At 44.5% G+C, this 24,347-nt stretch overlaps 1 long non-coding RNA gene across 1 annotated transcript; it reads left to right on the top strand.

The window, feature by feature from the left end:
- Positions 1-5,235: 5,235 nt before the first annotated feature.
- LOC124511404 (uncharacterized) lies at positions 5,236-6,076 on the top strand. Its single transcript, XR_006961880.1, has 2 exons — positions 5,236-5,558; positions 5,787-6,076. It is a non-coding gene; the product is annotated as an uncharacterized LOC124511404 (long non-coding RNA).
- The last annotated feature ends 18,271 nt before the right edge of the window (positions 6,077-24,347 follow it).

The raw sequence follows: 24,347 nt of genomic DNA, 5'->3' as shown, positions 1-24,347 counted from the left end.
ATTCAATGCTCGTTTTGTGGAACATTTCCACAGGAAGCCACAGACGTGAGGTGATCTGAGGGAGAGCTGAATGTCCGGTGGATACCTGCCATATGAAACCTGCTTTATTAAAAAGAAGTTGCATAAATGAGATGGGTGAAGATTTACCACCAAAGATGCTTGAGACTTTTTTTGTGTGTGTGGGTCAGAAAGGCATATATGCTCTTTTAAGACGTACAGATTTAGAACTAATTTCAGATTTTGGAGTCAACCTAACCAGAAGTGTTAAAATAAATTAATAACTGCTACTCAATAAATATTCTACAGCTAAGCATAAGAGTATGTGAATTATAACTAGGCCTAAGCAAACAAATACACAAACAAAACCAATCTACTCTAATACAATGACTACAAATCTCTGAAGGAAATACATACAAAGGGTTACACGGTTTATATTAAAGTAGTGAAATCGTGTCAGTTTTCCCTTCTCTAATTTCCTTTTTTCTTCCAGTCATCATAGGAAATTACTTTTATAATGGGGGAAAAACTCATTTCAATGAATAAAAGTTCGTAAAGGAGAATGTGCTTGCTCAAGTCTTTCTGAAAATATATGCAAAGAAAATGAGGGCAAGGGAGGGGTGTTTTGTCCTATTCCCCAATTCTCCCAGTTGGTAACTATAAATCAAACTTTTACTTATGCTCACTTCACCTACTGCCTTTTGACTCTCTTCCTCACCGAATCCTAAATCCCAAGTGATAGAAGTAGCTGTCCTCATTTCTGGCTACTGCCCCCCCAGTCTTTTTCACTGTCATAGCTGAGTAATTGACAATTTATGCAATCTTGTTCAGCTGCTTAGCAACAGAAGGGTGGGGCTCAAAACAGAGGGAAACTACCCGAGTAGCATTCTGCAATTGTGAAACGAGAAAGGGAGAATGGGGAACTGGCTGCAGGCCGTGTGAAACTAGTTTCAATATGAAATAAAAGGATTTTCAATACTTTGAATACTAAGTCCCAAAAGGATAAATCAAACAAGAAGTGTTCTATATTCTTTTCATGCAAAAACTGTAATTACAGTCTTAAGGGGGTCATGTGCTTAGAATGCCATAAATAGTGCCTAAATGACAAATAAATATGAAGTTCCTTACCCTTGGATCTCTAAATGGGTCAATGGGCTTTGCCTTAGAAACCTCCTTAGAAAGGGTGTGGCTTAGCTGAGGGTCAGACAAACTTAAGTTCAGACAGGAGCTCTAGCCACGCAGGTGAGAACGTGTGATGTGGTAAATTCTGATTGAGACTGTTCCGGAATCATGCCTGCTGTACTTTTCATTTCATCTCGTATCAGCAAAAAGGAAGGGAAAACTGGGGGAATAAATGAAACATCCCTAGAGGAGTTCTCAGTATTATGAGCTTTCCATTTCTGTCAAACTGCCTGAAGTTTATGGCTAGCATCTCCTCAAATGAATGAGAATCCAGAGGTCATAGGTCACAAAGATCTCATCTCCAAGTCACATTACCTTCCTCCAAGCATCTAACTAGAAATCTATCAGATTTACGGTGCCAATATGTTTCTTCTTTGTGGCAGCCTTAATCACAAATGCAGAAGGAAGAGGTTCCGGGTAACTGAACTGGCCAAATGATGGTAAGTTTTTATTTTATTTTTTTGATTAGTCCTTAGGAATTTAGTTAGAGCAGCCAACTTCGCACTATGAAATAAAACAGAAAATGCCACCAATTCTCCACATAGCAGATTGTCCTAAAGGTTAAATTCGTTCATTCATTTGTTTGGAATATGTTTTTTGGGCACCTATTATGTGCACTGTTCCAAGCACGGAAGTTACTGTGGTGAATAATACCACCAAGGCTCCTGCTCTCAGACCTTATGGTACAGTTGTGTGTGTGCCCACACACAAATTAAAGAGTAAAATTTAATAAAGAAGATGTCAAAGAGTAACGAATACATAGGAGAGAACTGAAGGAGAGGAATGTGACAGTGACTACTTTAGATTGCTATCATGGGACGTGAATTAGGCTGAGATATGAATGTTAAGAAGGACCCAGCCACTCGGAGGTAAGAGCTTTCCGCCCAGAAACAGCATCTGCAAAGGCTCTATGGTAGGCACATATCTACAGTGTTAGAGAAATAAAAAGTAAGCCAGCAAAGTTGGGATATAAAAGAAGGAAGAGAGCTATAAAATGATGTTGGAGAACAGGCACAGCCCAGATGGGGTGGGGGCTTGGTAAACCAGGGCACAGCCTGGCTTTCATTGCAGGCCAGATGGGTTGCCATTGGGGATTACAACTGTGGGAAGGAAGGTGTCATAAATATTATTCATGATTAAAAATTTGTTTTAATGTTTATTTATATTCGAGAGAGAAAGAGACAGAGCACGAGCTGGAGAGGGGCAGAGAGATGGAGACAGAATCCGAAGCAGGCTGCAGGCTCCGAGCTGTCAGCATAGAGCCTGACGCGGGGCTCAAACTCACAAGCAGTGAGACCATGACCTGGGCCGAAGTCAGACACTTAACTGACTGAGCCACCCAGGCGCCCCTATTATTCATGATTTTAAAAGTTCACCGTGGCTGTTGAAGGGAGACACGAGTGGGAGTGGGGAGACAGCTGGGAGGTAGGCGCAAGAGGTGAGGGTCAGAGACACTGGTGGTTTGGATAGGGTGTTGATGAAAATGAGAAGGAATGGATGGTTTGGGTCTGCTTTAGAGGCAAGGGCGACAGTACAGACAGAATGTGGAAGGTGAAGGTAAGAAAATGATCACAGACAAGCCCTAGAATATTTGTCTTGATGTTGGACGGTGGTGTTTTCTACCGAGAAGGGAAAAGAGGGGGAGGAGCAAGTATATGATAGAAAATCAATTTTTATCTTAGCCATATTAAGTCTGCAGTGCCTCCCAGACTACCTAATGAAGGCACTGAGAATAGGAGTTAAATCTTTCGGGGAGATGTGAAGACCAGAGACATAGTTTGGGTATTACCAGTACATGGGATTGGAGATGACCTCAGAGAGCGTAGATAGAAAAGAACAGGGTGCTTGAGACCCAGTGTCTTGGGGAAGTCTACATTAGTGGTTGAGTGAGGGAGGGAGAGCCAGGAAAGAAGATGGAAAAACAGCAACCAGTGAAGTATGAGAAAATCAGGAGAGTATGGTGTCCAGAGAACAAGCGAAAAAAAGGGAGTAGGTCAACATAGTTAGCTACCACCAGGTGTCTCAGTAAGATGTGGAGAGAATAGTGACCAGGGTGTTAGGCAACATCACTAGGTCAAATGGAGAAGGGTGTCTGCACCAAAACAAAGCAACTGAAGTTTGAATCCAACGCTGTGAATATCCTACAGTACTTTATAAACTTAGTATCTCTCCAAATTATATGAAGCATCTTTTCACTATTTGTGGCTCGTATCTTTTCTTATTTCTGTAACTAAATGACCTAAACAGGTCCCTAAATGTTTCCACCCTTATGAACACATGTTGAATACATTGAAAACTGGCTTCAGCAATATCCATTGCCTTTCTCGTTCCTCCCTACCTTATCATACTTTATGCGAAACCAAGGGTATTCAATGCAGAACAAGAGGTAGAATTAAAATCAATTAACATCTGCCCTTGGTAGAAAACATTTTTCTGAAAAGAACTTTGAAATCATTGGCTAAAATAAACTTTGGTGATTATTTCTGGGTTTCAATGATTCAAATGATACATTGTCCCCATTTTACTATAGAAAAACAGTGTCAGCTTTGTGTAGACTTGTAAGTGAATTGCAGTGATGGAAAAGGGTCCTGTGTGTCCCACCCCAAAATTCTTTTTTTATGAGTTTTTTAATGTTCACTTGTTTTTGAGAGACATAGAGAGAGTGCAAGCAGAGGAGGGGTAGGGAGAGAGGGAGACACAGAATCGGAAGCAGGCTCCAGGCTCTGAGCTGTCAGCCCAGAGCCCGACGCGGGGGCCCGAACCCACAAACTGCGAGATCATGACCTGAGCTGAAGTCGGACGCTCAACCGACTGAGCCACCCAGGCGCCCCCAGCCCAAAATTATTACTTTTTCTATTTTTACTTAGAGATTGTCTTCAAGTATTGGACAGTCTCCGCATTTGAGGCCCGGGAAATTTCCATTTGTGGAGCCCCTAAATTGAGTTGCTGTTGGTAGCTGTCTTTCTGTCCTCTGATCACAAGGAGATATGCAGGATGAAATGGGTGAAGGGGGTCAAAAAGTACACACTTCTAGTGATAAAATTAGTCCTGGGGAGCAAAATTGGATTGTGTGTTTGGAAGGTGCTAAGAGAGCAAACCTGAAAGGTTCTCATTACAAGAAAAAAAATCGTGGTAACTGTATGCAGTGATGGATGTTAACTAAATTTATCACAGTGATCATATGACTACATGTACATACATGGAATCATGTACACTTGAAACTGTCACGTAAACTTGAAACTTGAAAAGTATTTAGGCACAGAATGAAAGAAAAGAAGACATTCAGGCTTCCCAAGGTACTTGGCTCTGAGAGAGAGTCCGGTCCCGAGCTGTTACTGTTTGTGTGACCACTGAAATCCCCACCCTGCAGCTATATTCCCAGGTGCCCAGTCTAGTCCTCTGCCAACAGCAGCTATGACATCTATACCCCCTTTTTCAGCGGTGAGAGATGGGACCAAAATCTCCTTTTACCATAATTGATATTCACACAGAGCCACCAAATTTAAGCAGGAACATTAGAAAGAGATGAAAATTCAGTTGGAGATGGAAAAGTAAAAGTTATTTAATAGAGCTCTTCTTGTAGGAAATAATTTTAAAAATGGGACGCCTGGCGAAGACATTAATTAGAACATTTTCCGAAGTTATTCTTCGTGGCTGCGGATAGGGAGCCTTTTTTTTTTTTTTTTTTTTTAATCACACTTCTTTGGAAAGCTTACTCTAAAAGCAGCCTTTAACTTTCTATGATGCTTTCAAGTCACATCAGTGGGTAAGGAAGTATGGAATAAAATCGGGTGTATCCTGCGTTTCCTCTAATGGTATTCTCTAACACTAGAAATTCCACATAACTGATATTTCTAACAGAGTCCTTGAAGGAAGACAAGATCCCAACGACAAAAATAGTAATACTTCCGGGGCCCCTGGGTGGCTCAGTCGGTTGGGCATCCAACTCTTAATTTTAGCTCAGGTCATGATCTTGCGTTTTGTGAGACAGAGCTTGGGCTCTGCCCTAACAGCACGGAGCCTGCTTGGGATTCTCGCTCTCCCTCTCTCTCTCTCTCTCTCTCTCTGCCCCCCCCCCCCCTTGTACCCTCTTTCTCAACTAACATTTAATTAAAAAAAAAAAAAAACGAAGATGAACTCTGTAAAAAGATTCCTGATGGATTTATTTCATTTTACCCTGCTTGTTCGAAAAACTAGCAATCGGGAGTTGGAGGACGTGAGGCACGGCTCTCCGGTAGTTAACTGTGTGATCCTGGGAAGGTCTCTGTACCTCAGTTTTCTCATCAGCAAAATGCAGGGCTTGGATTAAAGAAGCTTACAGCTCTAACATTCTGAGATCCTGTATTAACCACAGCATATGACTGACCAGAACAATCTACGTGAGTACTGGGCCAGTACCACAATTCTCTTCCTCCACATGCTCTGGGGCACAGCAATTCCAGTCACACCGCCTAATGTAGTCTAGTTCTGCTTTAAAGTGGAGGCTTGTTAAATTATTCACGTGAATGCTCTTTGGAAAATTATAGACCTCTTTGAGTTTATCCTGTGTTTCCCACTAGACTATCAGTGTCTGAAAGACATTACTTTCTCTGTTATTCCCTATTCAGTGATCAAGTATCAACGAAGTATTTAATGTACATCGAGGAGCCAAGAGACAATTAGAAACACATAATGCAAATTTGGTTCATGAAGCGTTGATAAAGAAGAAGACGTGAAAAACAGCCAAGAGGACACAACTAAAAATCAGCAAAAAGCTGACTTTAAGGACTTTAAGTAACGGACTTTAAGGATTACACAGGCATGTAGTTAAAGTGCAAATGAGAGCAAATGTTTGTTCTATTCATGCTTCGTGCTGTGAGGAGGAAATGTGAAAAATAAAAATGACTCTTCTTGGCTACCTCTTCTTCAGTGCTCTTAATTATGAGAGTCTGTGCATGTGTGACTTTCCAACCATTTCATGGGCATGAGTTTCTAAAATAATAAATGGAATTTCTTAAGGGCAAGGGTCATTTGTGTGTGTGTGAGAGAGAGTAATAAGTTGAAAGCAATGAATCTCATTTTTCTACATAACTTACGGAAAAATCATTTTCCTTAATTTGGAATGAAAACCAAGGTTAAGTGAAATTTCTTAAAAGAGCTGAGAGGAACATTTTTGAGTGTGGAAAGGAAGGTGATTCGGGACAGCAAAAGCCTGAAGATAGGGAGGGATGATTGTTGGGTGAGATTCAGGGGAAAGATGCATTCACTGAAGGGGCTATCTTCTCTTTATTGGTGGTTCAGGCCAATTGAGCAAACATTTCTGGAAGATCAGCCATGCTTAGACTCAAAAGTGGGAGGGGTGAGGTGACAGATCAAATACTGTGGGCTCAGAATGATGTGCCTTTTGTGTCCAGTTTCCTCCAGGAGGATGCATTTGGCTGAGGTCCCCCATGGCTCCCAGATCCCCTCTGCGTGTGACCGGTGCATGGTCACAGCACAGCCTGTGGGGTGGTTCTAGAATAATTATTGTGGTTTTATTTGCACCATATGGTATCAACTTCTTCTAACAGGCCACCCAGTAATGCCTATTTTAGGAAATAAATTTTACCTGCTTATGTCCCTGCAAGAAACAAATTTTGCCAATATGTAATCATCAGTAAATATTTATGCTTAAAAGCAAAAAGCCTTTGAAGACCACTTCATTTGGATTTTGAGGCTTCCTTGTACTGAGAAAACAGGAAACATGTCAAGAGAGAAGCAGTGATAGAATTAAGTGATAGATCTACAGAAATCAAACTTCTTAAAAATAGGCATAATAATTACATATTATTATGTATTATTGTTATGTATTATTATTATGTATGTACATATTATTATCAGAACTGATTTGAGTCTGGACCTAGTTTTAAGTTAAAGAGCTGTCAGGAATGGAGCGGGAGGGGGATAGAGCTGAGTTAATCACAGGACAAAATGACAAAACACCCAAGCTTTGGGAAGAGAGGAGCCAGGCCTGCTCCAGTAACCCTGGTCACAGGAACCAGACATTCAGATCCTGCAAGATGGCTTTATTCTCTCTAGGGCAGACAGGCACATGGAGAAGGCCCCGCAGCTCTGGGAGCAGAGGGCAACAGAGAGGAGAGATGTCTCCCCCCCACCCCGCTGAAGTTCACAAATTCCCCAAGGAAGGACTCGGTTGCAGCTGATTTGAGTCATGAACTGATCCCTGAATCAATGACTGTGGCTTGGGAGGAATATAATGGGACTGGCTTAGCTTGGAACCTCCATCTCTAGAGGCACACGGCCTGATGAAAACTTTGTTCTGGAAGAACAGTAGGTAGGTAAATGAAGATAAAACAGGAACTATGAAATAGCCATGAGAACTATCATTTATGAAGACTCTACTAGGACTCAGGTGCTCGCACGTATTATCCTGATAAATTATTCCAGCCACCATGTAATGCAGGCATTTCTATGCCTATTTCAAAGACAGCAGAAGTGTTAACTATATTTGCCAAGGTCATACAACTAGATAAAGGTACAGTGAGATTTGGATCCAGATAGATCTGATTCCAAAGCCCAAGTTTACTCTGCTAGGACATTCTGCCAAAGGAAGGAAGGAGGGAAGGAAGGGAGGGAGGGAGGGAGGAAGGAAGGAAGGAGGGAAGGAAGGAAGGGAGGGAGGAAGGAAGGAAGGGAGAAACACTATATTGACTTTATCTAGATTCAGCAAGGATGGGCAATATGTGGCATATATATTTTTAGTCCCAAATTCTGTACCACCTGGACATTATTAATTGATCACAGACTCTGATTTCTCAGCATGGGACTTTAATCACGGCAGACTGGCACATGAGTTCAAACCTGTTGGTAATAATTACAGCTCAAACAGTTGGTTTCAGGTCTTGGAGGTTCACAGCACACGTGCATTCTTCAACTACTAACCACACCGCGGTCATCTTTCTGCAGATTTTTAACATCACAGCACTTGATGACGGAGGTGGAAATAAAGGAAATGTGCAAGGCTACAGGCGTCGGCAATACTTTGTATCGAAAAGCATAGAACCATGGGCCTTTGAGACTGCTTGCTGAGATATCAAAGGCAGTCATGGAGTTTGAAAAGAGACGTGGTATAAAAATTAGGCCAATAATTTACCGCAAGGGTGAAATTCTGCTTCATTTCTCCATCCGCTGAGCCTCAAGGAGTTCTTACTTGAGGAAGTATGAGAGTAACATCTGGTTGAGGCATAAAGGCAAGGAAGGAGTTAAACAACAGAGGAGGGTTAAGAATAATGTCCTACAAGGAAAGGCACTCTTTCAACCTTGATGGGAGACAGAAAGTGAAAAAAAGCGAAGAGCTGGCAATATATTTTCAGCAGCCTGAAAAAAAAACACCCTGAGGCCACTAAACCAATCCAGAATATTAAAATTTTAAAATGCTACTGGAAACAAGATTAGCATTATTTTCCTTATATGGATCCAAGTCTAATGTATATGTTTATTTAACAATAAATATAAATTCTGGCCCCATGTGACCAGGGTTTTAAAATAAGTCAGGACAAAATGAGGAAATGAACAAAAATAAATGTAATAAAATATGCCTACCTCTTTTTTTTTTTTTTTTTTTTGGTGCACTTTGCTTGATTTTTATGGAAACCCGTTTTGCTGCCAGAATCATGTTTCTGTTTGACACAGGTCAGTTTTTTATATTCTCACAGAATTGTGGCGTGCAATAGAGAGATGGGAAATAAATTCGGGAATTATAACTTCTGTAAGTCAAATGGAGTTCCTATGTTTCTGAAAAGTTTTTGCAGTACTATTGTACCAAAACTATCTAGTTAATATCTATTCAACCTCTTTGTCATTTTCATTATGAATTTCTTCCTCTGGATGATACAATGCCTGTTTTCTTGAAGCATTTACACTTCATTTATTTGACAAGCACAGCTTTTTGCTAACACAGAAAATTCAGATTCACCAGGGCATACTTTCGGCGCTCCAACCAGTTTCTCCTTCTTCTTTCTATGTCGCTCACGTGTGCCTAGGCTTCCATCGCCTGGCTACTGGCTGGCAACTCTGCCCCTCGATCTGTATCACTAAATCCTCACAGCTCTCTGGCACAAGTGCAGCCACACCACTGGTAACATGAACTTGGAAGCGAACGGCATAATCTCAAGACTCTCAGAATCCAGATCTCAAAAGACAAAGGCAAGAGAAGATGTGACTGCGAACGAGAGAACAAGAGACATGATAGCGTAAGAAGGACTCCGGTTGGCTTTGAAGAGGGAGGAAGGAACCATAAGCCAAGGACAGCTAGCAGCACCTAGGGGGTGGAGGGGGCAGGGAAACAGATTCTCCCCTAGAGTTTCCAGAAAGGAATGATATCCTCGATCCTAGCTCAGCGAGATCCACGTTGGACTTCTGATCTAGAGAACTGTACGAAAATAAATTTGTGTTGTTTGGGGCCACGAAGTTGGTGGGTTTCTTTGCTGTAGCATCAGTAGGAAACAAAAATCTCTCTTCCCTGAGATGAATACCTTTCAGGACAAGTCATGCGTCTGGTCATCTTAAGTTAAGACTACAATCAAACCTCACCATAATCTGTTCATTATGGGATTTCACGAAGTATGGGACTCTCCTAAACAAAAACATAAACCCCAGAGTCAGGGTTGCAGAGAATCTTTATCATATTAAATTAATTTTCTTTAATTTTTTTAATGTTTATTTCTGAGACACACACACACACACACACACACACACACAGAGACAGAAAGAGAGACAGAGCAGAGAGAAAGAGAGAGGGAGACACAGAATCCGAAACAGGCTCCAGGCTCTGAGCTGTCAGCACAGAGCCTGACGCGGGGCTCGAACTCACGGACCGCGAGATCATGACCTGAGCCAAAGTCAGACACTCAACTGGCTGAGCCAACCAGGCGCCCCAAATTAACTTTCTTACTTAATAATGATTTCTTACTCTCTTTGTTAAAGGCCTCTAAGGAACTTACTCTTACTGTCCATCCAAATTTATTTCACATCCTTCATTTCACTGCCCTCCGGTCCAGTGCCTCTGATCAGTCTTGTCACGGTCCTGTCTGCCTCTCTGCATTGTTATTCATGGATTCCTGGGCCTAAGGCACTTCCCTCCCGATGCCAACTAATTTGCCAAACCAGAATATTAAGATTTTAAAACACCAGTGGAACCGAGATTAGCGTTATTTTCCCAATTCCTCATTATTTCCTTCATTGACAGTTTGAGCCCGCACCCTCATGACCGTCAACATTTCCTGAGGCTTTCCTTTCCTGCAGGAAGTGGTGTAACCAACCAGTAGTATCTCTGAACACGGAGATGCTGTTACAGACACAGGTAACAAATGCAGTGAGAAGAGGAGAGGCTGTGAGGTGTTGTGTGGCATCATCCTCTCTTTAAAAGCCAGGGCTGGGGCGCCTGGGTGGCTCCGTCGGTTAAGCGCCCGACTTCAGCTCAGGTCATGATCTCGCAGTCTGTGAGTTCAAGCCCCGCTTCGGGCTCTGTGCTGACAGCTCAGAGCCTGGAGCCTGTTTCAGATTCTGTCTCCTCTCTCTCTCTGCCCATCCCCTATTCATGCTCTGTCCCTCTCTGTCTCAAAAATAAATAAACGTTAAAAAAAAAAAAAAAGGCAGGGCAGAACCCAGAGCCCCTTTTTTTCTCTCGTCACACTGCCTTCTGAGTTCCCAGAGTCATCTGAGTTTATAACTGGCTGCATCCAAGCCATCTATCTCGGGCTGCAAGCTCCCGGGGAAAGGAAAGAGACTTTATCTTTCTTGGACTCGTTTCCGTGTTGTACCAATTACGGTGCCTTCCACAGTGTTAATAAGTTCCATCATTTGGTTCCAACATCTATAAACTGGGTGTCATCTTTGTGTTTCAGTGGCAACACAGTTTCTGTTTTAGAGTAACAGAAGCAGGCTACCTCGCTTCTGTTCCCAGTTGTGCTACTTTCTATGTGCAGGCGTTTGGGCAAGATACTGAGCCTCTCCCCGGCTTGCGTTCCTTCACTGACAACAAGAGGACCTCATTTAGGGCTTTTCTGAGGACTGAATGAATTCATGTACGGAGAACCCTCGTGAGTGTTTGCATTATCATTCAAGTTTTCATAAAGATCTCACGGGGTGCCTGCGTGGCTCGGTTGGTTAGGTGCCCAGACTCCTGGTTCTCAGCTCAGGTCATGATCTTACAGTTCATGGGATCTAGCCCCCCATCGGGCCGTGCCCTGACGGCGCAGAGCCTGGTTGGGAATTCCTCTCCCTCCCTCCCTCTCTGTCTCTCTCTGTCTCTCCCCCCCACCCCTGCCCCTCCACCGCTCACATGCTCACACTCTCTCTCTCTCTGAAAATAAACAAATAAACATTAAAAAACAAAAAGAGCTTCCCACCAGAGCATTCCACATTCCATCTCCATGGGGAGCAGCGGGGGACAGAGCCTGGGTTTGGTGGAAACTTCACCACTCATTAGCCGTATGGCCTTGGGCAAGTGGCTTCATCACTTTGGACTCATTGTCTATACAGTAAGAGGAGCGCTTTCAAAAACTAATTCCAAGGATTACGTGATGCAAGTCGCGTAGAGGGCCAGTAGCAGCGTCTGGCGCATTAGTAAACACTAAGCATGCACTTTAACTAGCCATCAACAAATCCCCTTCGCGGAGCATGTGGCATGGCACGCGAGTTGTTTTCTCTCCATCCACGGAGAGAGGAGGCCTTGGGCGGCTCAGTTCTCTCCACTGCTCAGGTGCTTGTGCAGGGGTGGAAGCTGTCAGTCTTGGGGTTCTGGCCCCGCATCACGCACTTCCATCACGCGAGCCCCCAGCGGCCGCTAAGGAGCCGTGGGTGGCATCCGTGCTGAGTATCATTAAGCAATTCCCAACCTTCCAGTTTCCAAGGACGGCAGGGGCCCCCACTCGTTAAGCCCTGGGCCGCACACCCCAGCGGGCAAAGCTTCGACGGTGAGTCCTGCCGTCTGCCTCAATGCGGGAAATCTGCCCCAGCAGTCGGATTCCAGCCTCTTCTCTGCAGGCGGCTCCAGCAGGCACTGTCAGTAAGCAGGACTGTCACCCATCAACTCCCTGACGACCTTCTCCGCAGCGAGGGCGCCACTGCTGGCTCGGCCCCCAGACTCCTGGGCGGGCAGCTGTCTCCCGTGAACTTCCTCCCTGCGGCTCCCGCTCCGGACACCATCTACTGCGAGCCACAGCAGGAAGCCCGAGAAACATCGCTGTACTTGAAAAGGATGTGCTTGGGGCGCCTGGGTGGCGCAGTCGGTTAAGCGTCCGACTTCAGCCAGGTCACGAGCCCCGCATCAGGCTCTGGGCTGATGGCTCAGAGCCTGGAGCCTGTTTCCGATTCTGTGTCTCCCTCTCTCTCTGCCCCTCCCCCATTCATGCTCTGTCTCTCTCTGTCCCAAAAATAAATAAACGTTGAAAAAAAAAAAAAAAAGAAGAAAAGGATGTGCTCTCACCCACGCGCGTTCAGGTCACCGTGCTGGGACAGGGCTGACAACCAATTTATATGCTAAGTACAAGGTGAAGACACGCGGCAGCGCGGAGAGGAAATGAGCTGACTAGGAAGTGGTCTGCCTGGAGTGCCTGGAGGTCCCCCTGGGCAGGGGGCCCTCACTTAGCCTCGCTAACCGAGCAAACGCTGCCGAATGATGGGAAAGAGGGTCTGGACCACATGCTAAAATAGAGACAGAATGTTAAGGGAGAAATTGCGCCTTTCTGAACCTACTCCTTGACTGCACTGTCATCTTTCACATAGAAATGTACTGAACCATAAAATTCTGCACAGGAACAAACTGGCCTCACGTGACCACTTCCACCTGCAACGTTTTGCCGTTCTCTCCACTGACGGATTTCCATCTAGGTTGTTGGTCCGACACGCTCCAAAGCCTCGGGGTGGTGAGCTGAATAATGGCCCCTCAGAGATGCCCGCATCCTGACCCCAGGAACCCGTGTGATTATGTTACGTTGCGTGGCAAAAGGGACTCTGCAGATGGGATTAAGGCAAAGGTCTTGAGATGGAGAGAATATCCTGAACTTTCTGGGTGGGCCCTAAGTACAATCACAAGAGTCCCTAGAAGAAGGAGACAGGGAGATTGGAGTCTGAGAGGGAGATGTGACCATGGAAGCAGAGGTCACAGTGTGCAGGGCCGTGAGCCAAGAAATGCAGCCTCTGGCAGCCGGAAAAGGCAAAGAAAGGATTTTCTTCTAGATTCTCCAGGAGGAATGCAGCCATGCCGACCCATTTTAGACTTCTGATCTCCAGACACAGGAAGACAATAGAGCTGTGTTGCCATAAGCCACTAAATTTGTGGCAGTTTGTTGCATCAGCCTTAGGAAACCGATACATTCCGAGTAGGGGATGCAGGACCTCCCCTACTGTCTGTACAAAGCAAGCCATAAATGGGCAAGACGTCAAAATAGCATACGTCGTTTACCAGTTCCTAATCATCTGCATTACACATAAAACAAATAAAAGTAATGATAGCCAGGGTAAAGATTTAAACTCTCCAGTATTTGTTTTTAAGGTACTAAAAAAAAAAATAATAATTTCTGGTCATAGGCGTCAGTGGGTTAAAGCCTATAATTTTTCTGCTCGTTATGAGTTTCCTCCACTTTATGTTTCTTTATTTATACCATTCTCCTTCTATTCACAAGGTCAGAGCTTGTGGTCTAAATTGATCGCTTTTTCTTGTCTCAGAGACTTGCCCAGTCAGGAGAAAAGCTCTGCTGTGGTTTTTAGCTCCCAGAAACCCCATGGGGCTACTTAGTTAGGCAGCTACGAAGTCTGCTTTATTCCGAGGGTGGAGTCCTGTTTTGAGGATGGGAAAAAAGTTCTTACTCCCAGGGCTGTTGAGTAAACCCAGACAGCCCCGCTTCCGCCTGTGCCTGGGGCACTGTTCTTACCACAACAGTCAGAGTCCCACCAGTGGGGCATCTAGGGTCTGCAGGGGGCTGTGGTCAAGGACCAGGAGCCTGGGGTGGGGTGGCGGTTGGGGGGCTTGTCCAGTTGACAGTCATTTCAGATGTGTGCCTTCTTCTGAATGAAGACAGGTTCTGAAGGGAAGGTCCCAGGCTCCCCTCACAACAAGCCTGTCACTTGTCATTCTACGAGGCTGGTTATCTTCTGATATTCCTCCAGTCAAAATTACACAAAGGCACTTTTCCTTCAAGCTTGGCACGAAACCCCATTTAAACCTTTACTTGAGTGAGCGTGAACCACTCTCCCTGACTTGAACACCCCTTCCTCTAGCCCGTCTTTTAAGAACCCAATCTTAGAGAGTATTTCAGAGAGGGCTCTCCCACTCCTCAACGTCCCTCACATTTGTCTTTCTAGTTTTCTGTTAAAGTCCCAACTTAAAACAAGGTCACAGTCTAAGTCTATAGGTGAGCCTAGTATTTTGAACTCAGAAAACTCTTCCCCACAGATGTAACTATAGCAACAACAAGGAACCAGGGCGGCCACAGAGAGCCATGGAGGCCATGCACTATGTGGCTTCAGGCACTTGTCTGTGCAAGGCCCATTGCCAACATTTACGAACTGTATGCCGCGTGCAAGACACCACGCTGTGCATCGTGAGGATCAGTTCATTCCTTTATTACCCACAAAATCTTATTATTTGCATTTTACAGAAGGGGGCACTGGGGTTTTGAGATATAAACTGTGAAACGTTACAGTCAGTAAGCTGGGATCCGACTCAAACCCAGGCCTGTTTCAATGAAGATATGAGATATTTGTAACAAAGCCAGCAAAACACAGGGGCGCCTGGGTGGCTCAGTCGGTTGGGCATCGGACTTCAGCTCAGGTCATGATCTCACGGTCTGTGAGTTCGAGCCCCGTGTCAGGCTCTGTGCTGACAGCTCGGAGCCTGGAGCCCGCTTCGGATTCTGTGTCCCTCTCTTGCTCTGCTCCTCCCCCGCTCATTCTCTCTCTCTCTCAAGAATAAATAAAACTTTTATGTTTTCTTTTTTTTTAAGTTTTCTTTTTTTTAAGCCAGTAAAACACTAGGAAGTGATGCTGTTGCAAATAAAGCATAAATAATAAAACTGGAATGAGAAGTTGCATTTGTTGGGTTACACATTTTGTTGGAGTTCAAGGTAAAAGAGTTGTTGTAGATGAGATGCCCCCCCACCCCCCACCTCTACCAATAGAGAGGATTTGTCTCCAAATACTGAGAGATTGATACTGGGATCCTAATTTGTATGCCTGCTCTAGAACAGTTAAAGATGAGAATGAGTGGGAAAAATAAAATACAGTACTCTCTAAACGAGTTTCTCAAACTAGCCATCGAGAAATCCTAAATATTTCCAAAACCCTGCTTAAAGATGCACATCATTACTTAAACTCAGTTCTACCACCCCACGAATTATTTGACCTTTTGAATAACTGTAATAAATACAGCAATAATGATAAAGGTGAGAACTGAGCATAAAATAGTATCATAGTAAGTATAATTTCATATATAAGGAAGCTTAACCTGTAGAGTAAGAAGGTACATACATTACAGGGGTAACTGGTTGATGAGATACGGTGCCCATTATTTGAAAAATATTGGGTATTAAGACCTTGCTTAAAAATGCAAAATCCTTTGTTCTAATTGTCGTTTCTGGGACGATCACATTTAACATGCTTCATTTTAATTTTTTTTCCTACAAATGTAACTTGCTATAACTTTGAGTGCCCCTGGAAGTGAATTTTTGTGGATGCGAATGCCAATAAAAAGTGGTATCTCTTCTTGATTTTTATATTTTCTGGAGATGTTTTCATTTGCCACTCACTTTCCTAGTACTTTCTGATATGTTATAACTGTACACCTTACTTCACTATGATTTTAAAATTCATATGCTTTTCTCCTCCACCCTGACCCAGCTATTAGTGAGTTTGTCAAGTTTCTCAAGGACGCATTATTCATCTTCTGTGAAGCTATTCACTAAATGTTAAGTCTTCTATGTAACGAGTACTATACTGGGATCAATAGCCCTTGCCCTAGCACAGTTCTTGGCTTACAACCAAGTGTGTTAAAAGAAACACACTTACTAAATATATGGGTATTTCTTAACGTGAAAAACTCAACAAAAATTAGAAAGATTTGGACACTCATGAAAATTAGTAGAAATGGGGATTTTGATAATGGGGGCGGCTAAGCATGTATGAGGGCAGGGGGTAGGTGGGAAATCTCTGTACCTTCTCAATTTTGCTGTGAACCTAAAACTGCTCTAAAAAAATAAAGTCCCAATAAAAACAGAAGTGGAAATGTTTCCAACTATTTTGCTTAATATGATCTTATCTCTCCAAGGGCGACGTAAAAGTGTCCTGTAATATCACAATATGGCACCGAAGAAGCTTTAGAATATACTGTATTTGCTGTAATGTCAGGACTATGGGCAAAATGTTCCATGGTATTGAACTGGGGTATCATTAATTTCCTTCACTGGATCCTTGATTTACTTAAACCCTAAATCGTTCTTTAAAATATCACCATTTGCAATACCTGGTCACTCAGGCTGCGAAGTCTCCTTACTGTAGCTCATTTCCTGTCCCCGGCCCAGGCTGTATCAGTTCCTGTGGGTCTGACTTGTGACTTCGCGGCAATACCACTGATGGGCAGCACTCACGGGCCCATCTTTAGACACGTTAATAAATATGGAGCGTGTCTGGTTGTGTTGTTCTGACATCTCTCTGAGAATGCTATTTTCCTCATGAGAAATCATCTCCCGTCTAATTTTCACGACTACAAAGTGAAAGTCATTCAGTCGGTACTGATGGCTCAGCACGGACCAAGGGGCACCAGTCCACCCCAAAGATAGCGTACACATGCTTATTAAGACTATTAATATTGTAATTGTAATCTCTGTTTCTTTTCTGAGCTGGCAAACTCTCTCCAGGAGCCACCAGTTAGTTCTTGTATGTGAGGCACTCAAGATGATAATTGGCTATCCCGTTAGGACGACCGATCAATGACATTATGTGGTTCCCGCCTCAACATGGTTGTGTTTCTTTTGCTTGTGCTCATAGTAAAAAATAAATAAATAAATAAATAAAAATTATAAAAAGAACAAATTTCTCTATGTTATCTTCTCTGGCAATCATGGACTTAATATTACAGATTATGTTTTACATATACAAGTATTAGAAACCTGATATATGCAATTTTCTCCTTATGCAATGAAAAGGAATAATGTAATGAAGGTAATTTTGAATTGCACTTATTTGAAAAGAGCAGTGAACACAATTTATACTCTCTCATTTAACACTGCAAGCAAGGTAGTATATAAAAACAAAGCAAAAGTTCTTGCCTGTGTGTTTTCTCTCAAAAGCTCAATGACTGATTTATCAGAAGTATGATCTCATAATCGATACTGAAAAGTGGAAAGCGATAGCCTTGATTTCTTAACCTTCACAGAAAGTTTTCTATAGGTAAAGGAAGAAGAAGAAGAAGAAGAAGAAAAAGAAGAAGAAGAAGAAGAAGAAAAAAAGGACACTTTCAGAATCAGCTGACATATAGAAGAACGTAAAGCTGCAGAAACCTAATATTAAGGTATCGGTTTCAGAGCAAGATTTAGAAATGAGGTGCAAGGTTGCCAGGGTGAATTCTATAAGATAATGTACAAGAGGAGCCAGGCTGGTGAATAATTGATAGGTGCCTAAGATTAGAAAAGCTAATTTACAGGCCGTTCCTATGTGACAGGCACTAGGGAGTCTCCAGGGAGCCAGTAATGAGCTGGACTGCATACCAGGCGATGTTATGGTGCGGTTCCCTGCTACTAATCATAGAGAAGCATGTTACGGGCAGAATGGCTTTATGCCAATTTACACGCGTTGTATGGGATTGTTAATTAGGCAATAAAAAGACAATAGAAAGGCAATGAAAAAGCGGTGAGGGCTGGGATCAGAACATTTTCGTGTGTGTATCTCATGCATACTTCCAGCTGCTTTGTAAGTAAGACGTGTTACACGGGCAGAAATGGTGTCTCACAGAGCTTAGCGACTGAGCACAGCACCCATCCTCCTGCCTCACCTTCTCCTATAAACTAAGCCCCTCTTACAGGAATTTTTACTCTCAACATTTAGTCTTAGATAAACAAGCAGTGCTTTTCACGCATTAGAAACGTAAAGCCTGCACCTCCTCAACCCCCAGCTAAATCGAGTTCTGTTTTATTCCTTGAGCAAAAGTATGGAAAGTGTCTTTAAAAATGTACTATCTTCCAGGGCACCTGGGTGGCTCCGTCGGTTAAGCATCCGACTCTTGGTTTCAGCTCAGGTCGTGATCTTCCAGTTTGTGAGTTCCAGCCCCATATCAGCTCTGTGCTGACAGTGCAGAGGCTGCTTGGGATTCTCTCTCTCCCTCCCTCTCTCTCTGCCCCCCTGCCCCGACTCTAGCTCTCTCAAATAAATAAACTTAGAAAATTATGTAAAAATGTACTGTCTTCCTTTTATATTTCAAGAGCCCAGGAGGGGACCTGACAAGAAATCCAAATCGCAAGGAGACACATTTTCACCTGCTCCTACCTGTTAAATCGCATCGGATGCTCGCACTGTCATCCCAGGACCAGAAATACGCTCAGCAACCAAACACAAGCAAATGGAGAATGAACAACGCTCGCCCCGCCCGAAGTCCTACCCCTATCACAAGACATTACAAAGCTATATAGCTTTTATGCGAAGTGCCTATTAATATGTACGCACAAAAGGAAGGCCTGGGAGCCCGCACTGTTGTGCTTCTTTTCATTTAACCTCCTTTCAACTCCGTGTCCCGTCTGAAGGAAATGAATTGCCCTATCTGATAGCGATGTTTTCCAAATGTTCTGGGCACTGAAATGAGGGCTGGCGTCTAACAGGAGGCTCTGGTAGCCTTTCGTTCGTGCACGCCGGCCAGCAGCAGCTGGCAGCAGGGTCAGATGCTTGAGCGCCTGGCGCTTAGTGGGGGCTTAACTGTCTGCTCATTTTCCAAGCATTCCATGGTTTGCTCACTGCTGCCACGGAACTCCTGTGTCCACTGAACCCCCACACGAGGAATTCGGTAGCTAAAATGGCCACTCTGCAACATCCTAAGCGTTTGAAAGGGCTCTCTCTTCCACGTTGACTTGCCTCACTTAGTACGTAGGCAGATGACTACCTGCAAAAGATTTGGTCCCGCAACCTTACTCAGGCAAGGCTGACGTACCAAAGCACAGGCACGCATTATGCACTGGTATACGCCTGCATTTTGAGTAGCAGAAATACCGCATTAAAGGAACAACACTTCAAAACAGCAACAGGAGGGGCACCTGGGTGGCCCGGTCGGTTAAGTGTCCGACTTCAGCTCAGATTCTGATCTCACGGTTCGTCAGTTTGAGCCCCACGTTGGGCTCGCTGCTGTCGGCACAGAGCCTCTGTCCCCCTTCTCTCTCTGCCCCTCCCCGGCTTGAGGGCGCACACGTGCGCTCTCTGTCTCTCTCCCTGTCTCAAAAAGGAAAGAGCATTTGGAAGTGGCAGGATGCACAGGAGCCAAGGTGATGCGACGGAGGTGGTGGCTCAGAGGGGGCCGTGGGGGTGGGGGGGGTATCTCCTGAGGGCCAACTTTCAACCTTCGCTTGGCTGCAGCCCACGGTGGGACATGCCTTTCCCACGGAGCCCCGGGACACACAGGATGCACGTGAATGGGGGATCTGTATACACATGCACATACACACAGATTTATATTCAATTAGGACATGGTTCATGCTCCAGAAAAGCTTTGTAAAGCTCTTATATATATACAAACAACTTAAAATGCTTTTTGTAAGTATTTGCTTATGGAATGTACATCAATACTACACTTCCAAATTAAAAGAGATGGACAGAAATAAAAGTTAACCTGCTGGGAAGAAACCCGTGGCACCAGTTACTAGAAGATTCCCTCCTCTATTTACAGGCGAGAAGATAATTGTGTACGTGACTGTACATCTGGGTAAAACCAAGGCCTAGGCTCTCAGACCCTGCAGGTGGGTGGAGGAACCTCGACCCCTCTTCTGCCTGCCAACGTCTGGAGCCTCATGTCCCTAGGTGGGACTCCAGCGGGGTTTTTCTTCCATGTAAGCTCACGGTACCCACTAGTTTACCTGGAAGCTGAGGCCTTCTTGGCATAAAGGAAGCTGAACCCTAGCCACTTCCCTTTCAGCTTCAAAGTTCTTAAGCCCCTTCTCATTTGTCACAGCCAAAGAAGCAAGATGAGAGAGAGAAAGAGAGAGAGGGAGAGGGAGAGGGCATTTGTCTGGTGACAGTGCCTTGACTGAGACTAGATGGAAAAAAGAACGGAGGTGTGTGAGAGAGGAAGCGTCTGGAAGCTAGGAGCTGACAGAGCCAGTAGAACTGCCTCTGCACCGAGCACTGGACACTGACGGGATATTGGTCTTTGTCCACGAAGTGACTTATTCTAGAATCTGATCCAAAGCAGACGGTGGCAGTTGGCTCCATCCGGGTGGCGCTCTCAGGTTGTGCGAGTGAAACGAGATAGCTGTGCCACTGGAGCTTTCGGGACAGAGTGCGGCTCTGAGGGAAGGGACATCTGTTCTTACCCCCCGAGGAGCCCCCACAGCTTGGGTGAACCAGCAGGGCCCGGGCTTGTGGCAACACCGGAGGGACACTGTCACTTGTCCGTGTCTTCGGACCTCAGCTAACGGCAAGGCCATACGTGTGTCTTCAGCCAAGGCAGCGAATGGAGCAGCAGGACCCGCGGGGTTGAGGAGCTCTGCCAGAACCTCAGCTCCAAGGGAGGGGCAGGGTATTCAGTTCCCTCAGGCCATGGCAGCAGGAGCAAGAATTTGTCACTCCGGGGGCTCAAGCAGTCTGGCTTTGGTCACTTCTTTGTCTCCAGCTTTTGAAACAACTCGAGCACAGATGGAGCCGTATCTGTTTCCTTTTGAGGGAATAGTATGTGGCTGTCACAGGTGCGGGCGCCACATTAAGGATTTGCTAGAATTCCTGCTATGCTGACGGAGGGGGTCGGGGGCGGCGGCAGCGACATCTGGGCCAGCTGGGGATTTTCCTCCATGGCAGGCAGCACAGACATCAAACCTCACCTCGGGCCAGCCGTAAGCACCTTTGTGATTTATTCAAATCAGCAAAGATGCGGGTGCTGTGACTGTACATCCTGTTCAGCCCGTGCTCTGAGGAGAGGGGGCGGCGTCGCTCGTACTAGCGAGCCTGGGCCCACTAGTTCCTCTCTTCTCTTCTCTGCCCCCCCCACCCCCCACTGGGTCATTTATTGATCAGTGCTGGTGCGGAGTTATGAACAAAATGCTGTGCCAGTATAGCTTAGAAACTGGTGATTTTGGGAAGGTTAAAGAGAAAACCCCCAAAATCTTTTAATAATGCATCCAGAAAGATGTTTAAGAGTGGAACATGGGAGGAACGACAGAGTCGATGTCACCCTCAAAACAGGTCTCTTCTGCCCAGAACTGGATGAGGGTATGAACTGAAGACCCTTCTCATTTGTCACAGCCCAAGAAGAAGATGAGAGAGAGAGAGAGAGAGAGAGAGAGAATGCATTCCTGGCATAATAAACAGTTGCAGCAGGTACTTCCCAGAATGTTTGAAACCACGTGACTACGTTTAAACAATAGAAGAACTTCAAAGTACAGTTAATGACAACTAGATCCTTTAGTGTCTAAATTTGAAGCATCGTGAGTTGGGGGTGTCTCTGCAGCCTGCCACAGAGGATTCAAGGAAGCTTCCACTCTGTCACTAAACAAACGAGAGGCACAGAAAGGATCAGCACATCTGAACCATACACGAGAAGAAGCTCTGAGGAGTACTGGGATGCTACTGACCTCTGAACCATGCCAGGACAGCAAGGAACCGGGGTTATTGAGGGAAAAGCACTGTAGGGTAGACGATGGTGTATGATTTGCCTGTTGTTTTGTTTTTTTGTTTTTTTGTTTTTTTGCCATCAATGAGAAATTTACTTGTTAAAACAAATCCAAATACTGGCACTGTCCAGAAAAATTGAACAGATTTATTTATAATTGTTATAAAGCTGAATTGCTGAAACTTGTTCACCGAAACATTTTCACTTGCATTAATGCTTTACATCCCCACATTTATAGTAAAAATTCACACAGAAGTGAAAATGGAAAAAACTGCCAATACCTAAGTCCTGTGTCCTATTTTTCTCATCAACTTAGGTACTCTTTAACCCATTGGAAAAAAAAAAAAAAAAAAAAACGATAGCTAAGGTTCAGAACTACCAATAACAGGAAGAAGAGAATTTTTTTTTAAAGAATGAAATGTTTTCCATCGAAGTGGATTCTTAAGCCCATTCTCATTTTTGTGAGTAAAACCACGATTCAAGCTTCTTCAGGTAAATCTTTACTTTTCTTAAGGAAAACCGAGCTGAAGTATTGCTGCAAGTGGTTTCCTAGATTCCCAAAGTCCTGTCAAGGTGCAGGTGCTCAGAAAGGTCAAATCTGATCAGAAACAACCTTCCTCATTCTTGCCTGTGGGTGCCACACATTACATCGGGGGCTGTGGAAAATATGCCAAATAAGAAACAGACTTGGCCTCCGTGCTCCCAATTTAATAGGAAAAGTGAAGACTTCATATAAATAATGATCACAGGGTGTTAGCCCTGCTAAGTCCCATAAAAGAAACACGGATACAGCACCGTGAACGTTTGTTAGAAGGATACATGATTTCTAGCTGGAAGTGGAGGCAAGGAGAATTTGAAGGTCAGAAGTTTCATGGCCAAGGAAATGTAGCACAAAGGCCACAAGCCTGGGCTTTGGAGTAACACGGCATGGATCTGAGTCTGCTCTCCCATCCCAGGCGACTCACTAAACTTCTCTGCACCTTAGCGGCTGCAGTCGGTAAACGTCGACAGGAACGGTGAATGCACTGCTTGAACGTTACATGCGCTGATCTCCCGAGAGAACAGCATCTTGCACCTGGCAAGTGTGTTCAATTAATATTAGCTGCCATTGCTGTTATACAAGAAGGCTTTGTTGAACCTGGCCTGAAAGGCCAAGGCTGATTTTGATTTGTGGGGTGGGGTAGGGCTGTGACAGGGAAAGCCATGAAAAGGCTGAGGTATGGGAGGGTGAGCGTGTGATGTCGCTCTTCCCATCTCTTCCCTCCACCCTCCTGCTTCATTCCTTTAAAGCAAACGCGAAGCTATGGTTGGAATGAGAAGTGCTGCGTGTCCTTACATGACCTCGTGGCAGCTCGCTGCTCCCTCATGTGAGGGTGAGGGGGTGGGGGGGGGGAGAGAAGAGGCTTCACATATTCCACCCTTTGTGTGCACAGGCATGTCGGTCTTCGGTGACATTCCTATCGCGGCTGCACAGGTGAGCCAACCGATTCCCATAACGTAAAATAGAAGACTCGTTACAGGCATAGCGCTCTGTCTTTGGCTCAAACAGGAAACAAGTGTTCATTTGCATAGCATCCTCTTTAAGCTTACACATATGACTCTATTATGCTGGAATCTGAACCAGCAGGGCTCACTCTCTCCCCCTAAAAAGCTACAGGCTTAGAACAAGTGAATTTAAAAAGCTAGCGCCTCTCACATTCTGGAATCATATTCTAAGTGCCTTTCAGTCAAGTTACAGTTTGAAACCAGTGGGAGGTTCAATAAGGCGACAGCTTCCAAATTGAGGAGATCCTGACTTTGAGAGGTGGAGACCACACAGCACGATTGCAGCCAACAGAGATTCGTTACCTGCTTCTGAAGGACACACGATGTTGAGTTCGGATGGTGGAGTAAACAGTCACTTGCTTTTTCTCCAACTTTCGCCCGACAGCATAGGTCTGCATAATTCTCAAAGCAAGTATGAGTACTTCACAGGAGACTTTGGAGGTTCTTTGTTTAATTCAATTCCATTCAAATTTCCTGGTGTCCATGCATAGAGTTCTGCTAGGGATACAAAGTGCCTACGACAGTCTCTGACCTTTTACAGTTTGTAATCTGCTTACGGAGACAAGACGACTGAGCACATAAATCATTAAAGCACAGTAGTAAAGATCTCAGACTCTGAACCCACAATGTGACATTGTGCGAATCACTTAATCTTTCTGTGCCTCAGTTTATCTATAAAAAGATACAGTTGTTTTCCATCATAAAGTCGCCGTGAGGATTAACTGAGCTAGTATGTGCAAAACACTTAGAACAGAGCTTGGAACCAAGTTATGAGTTTTTACTTATT

This window comes from Lynx rufus, unplaced genomic scaffold (genome assembly GCF_022079265.1).
Source record: "Lynx rufus isolate CCGP_SWC_20201006 ecotype Redwood Valley unplaced genomic scaffold, mLynRuf1.p SCAF_1, whole genome shotgun sequence".
Classification (NCBI taxonomy): Eukaryota; Metazoa; Chordata; class Mammalia; order Carnivora; family Felidae; genus Lynx; species Lynx rufus.
Note: the sequence above shows the minus strand (reverse complement) of the source record. Positions and strands in the feature narration are given on the sequence as shown.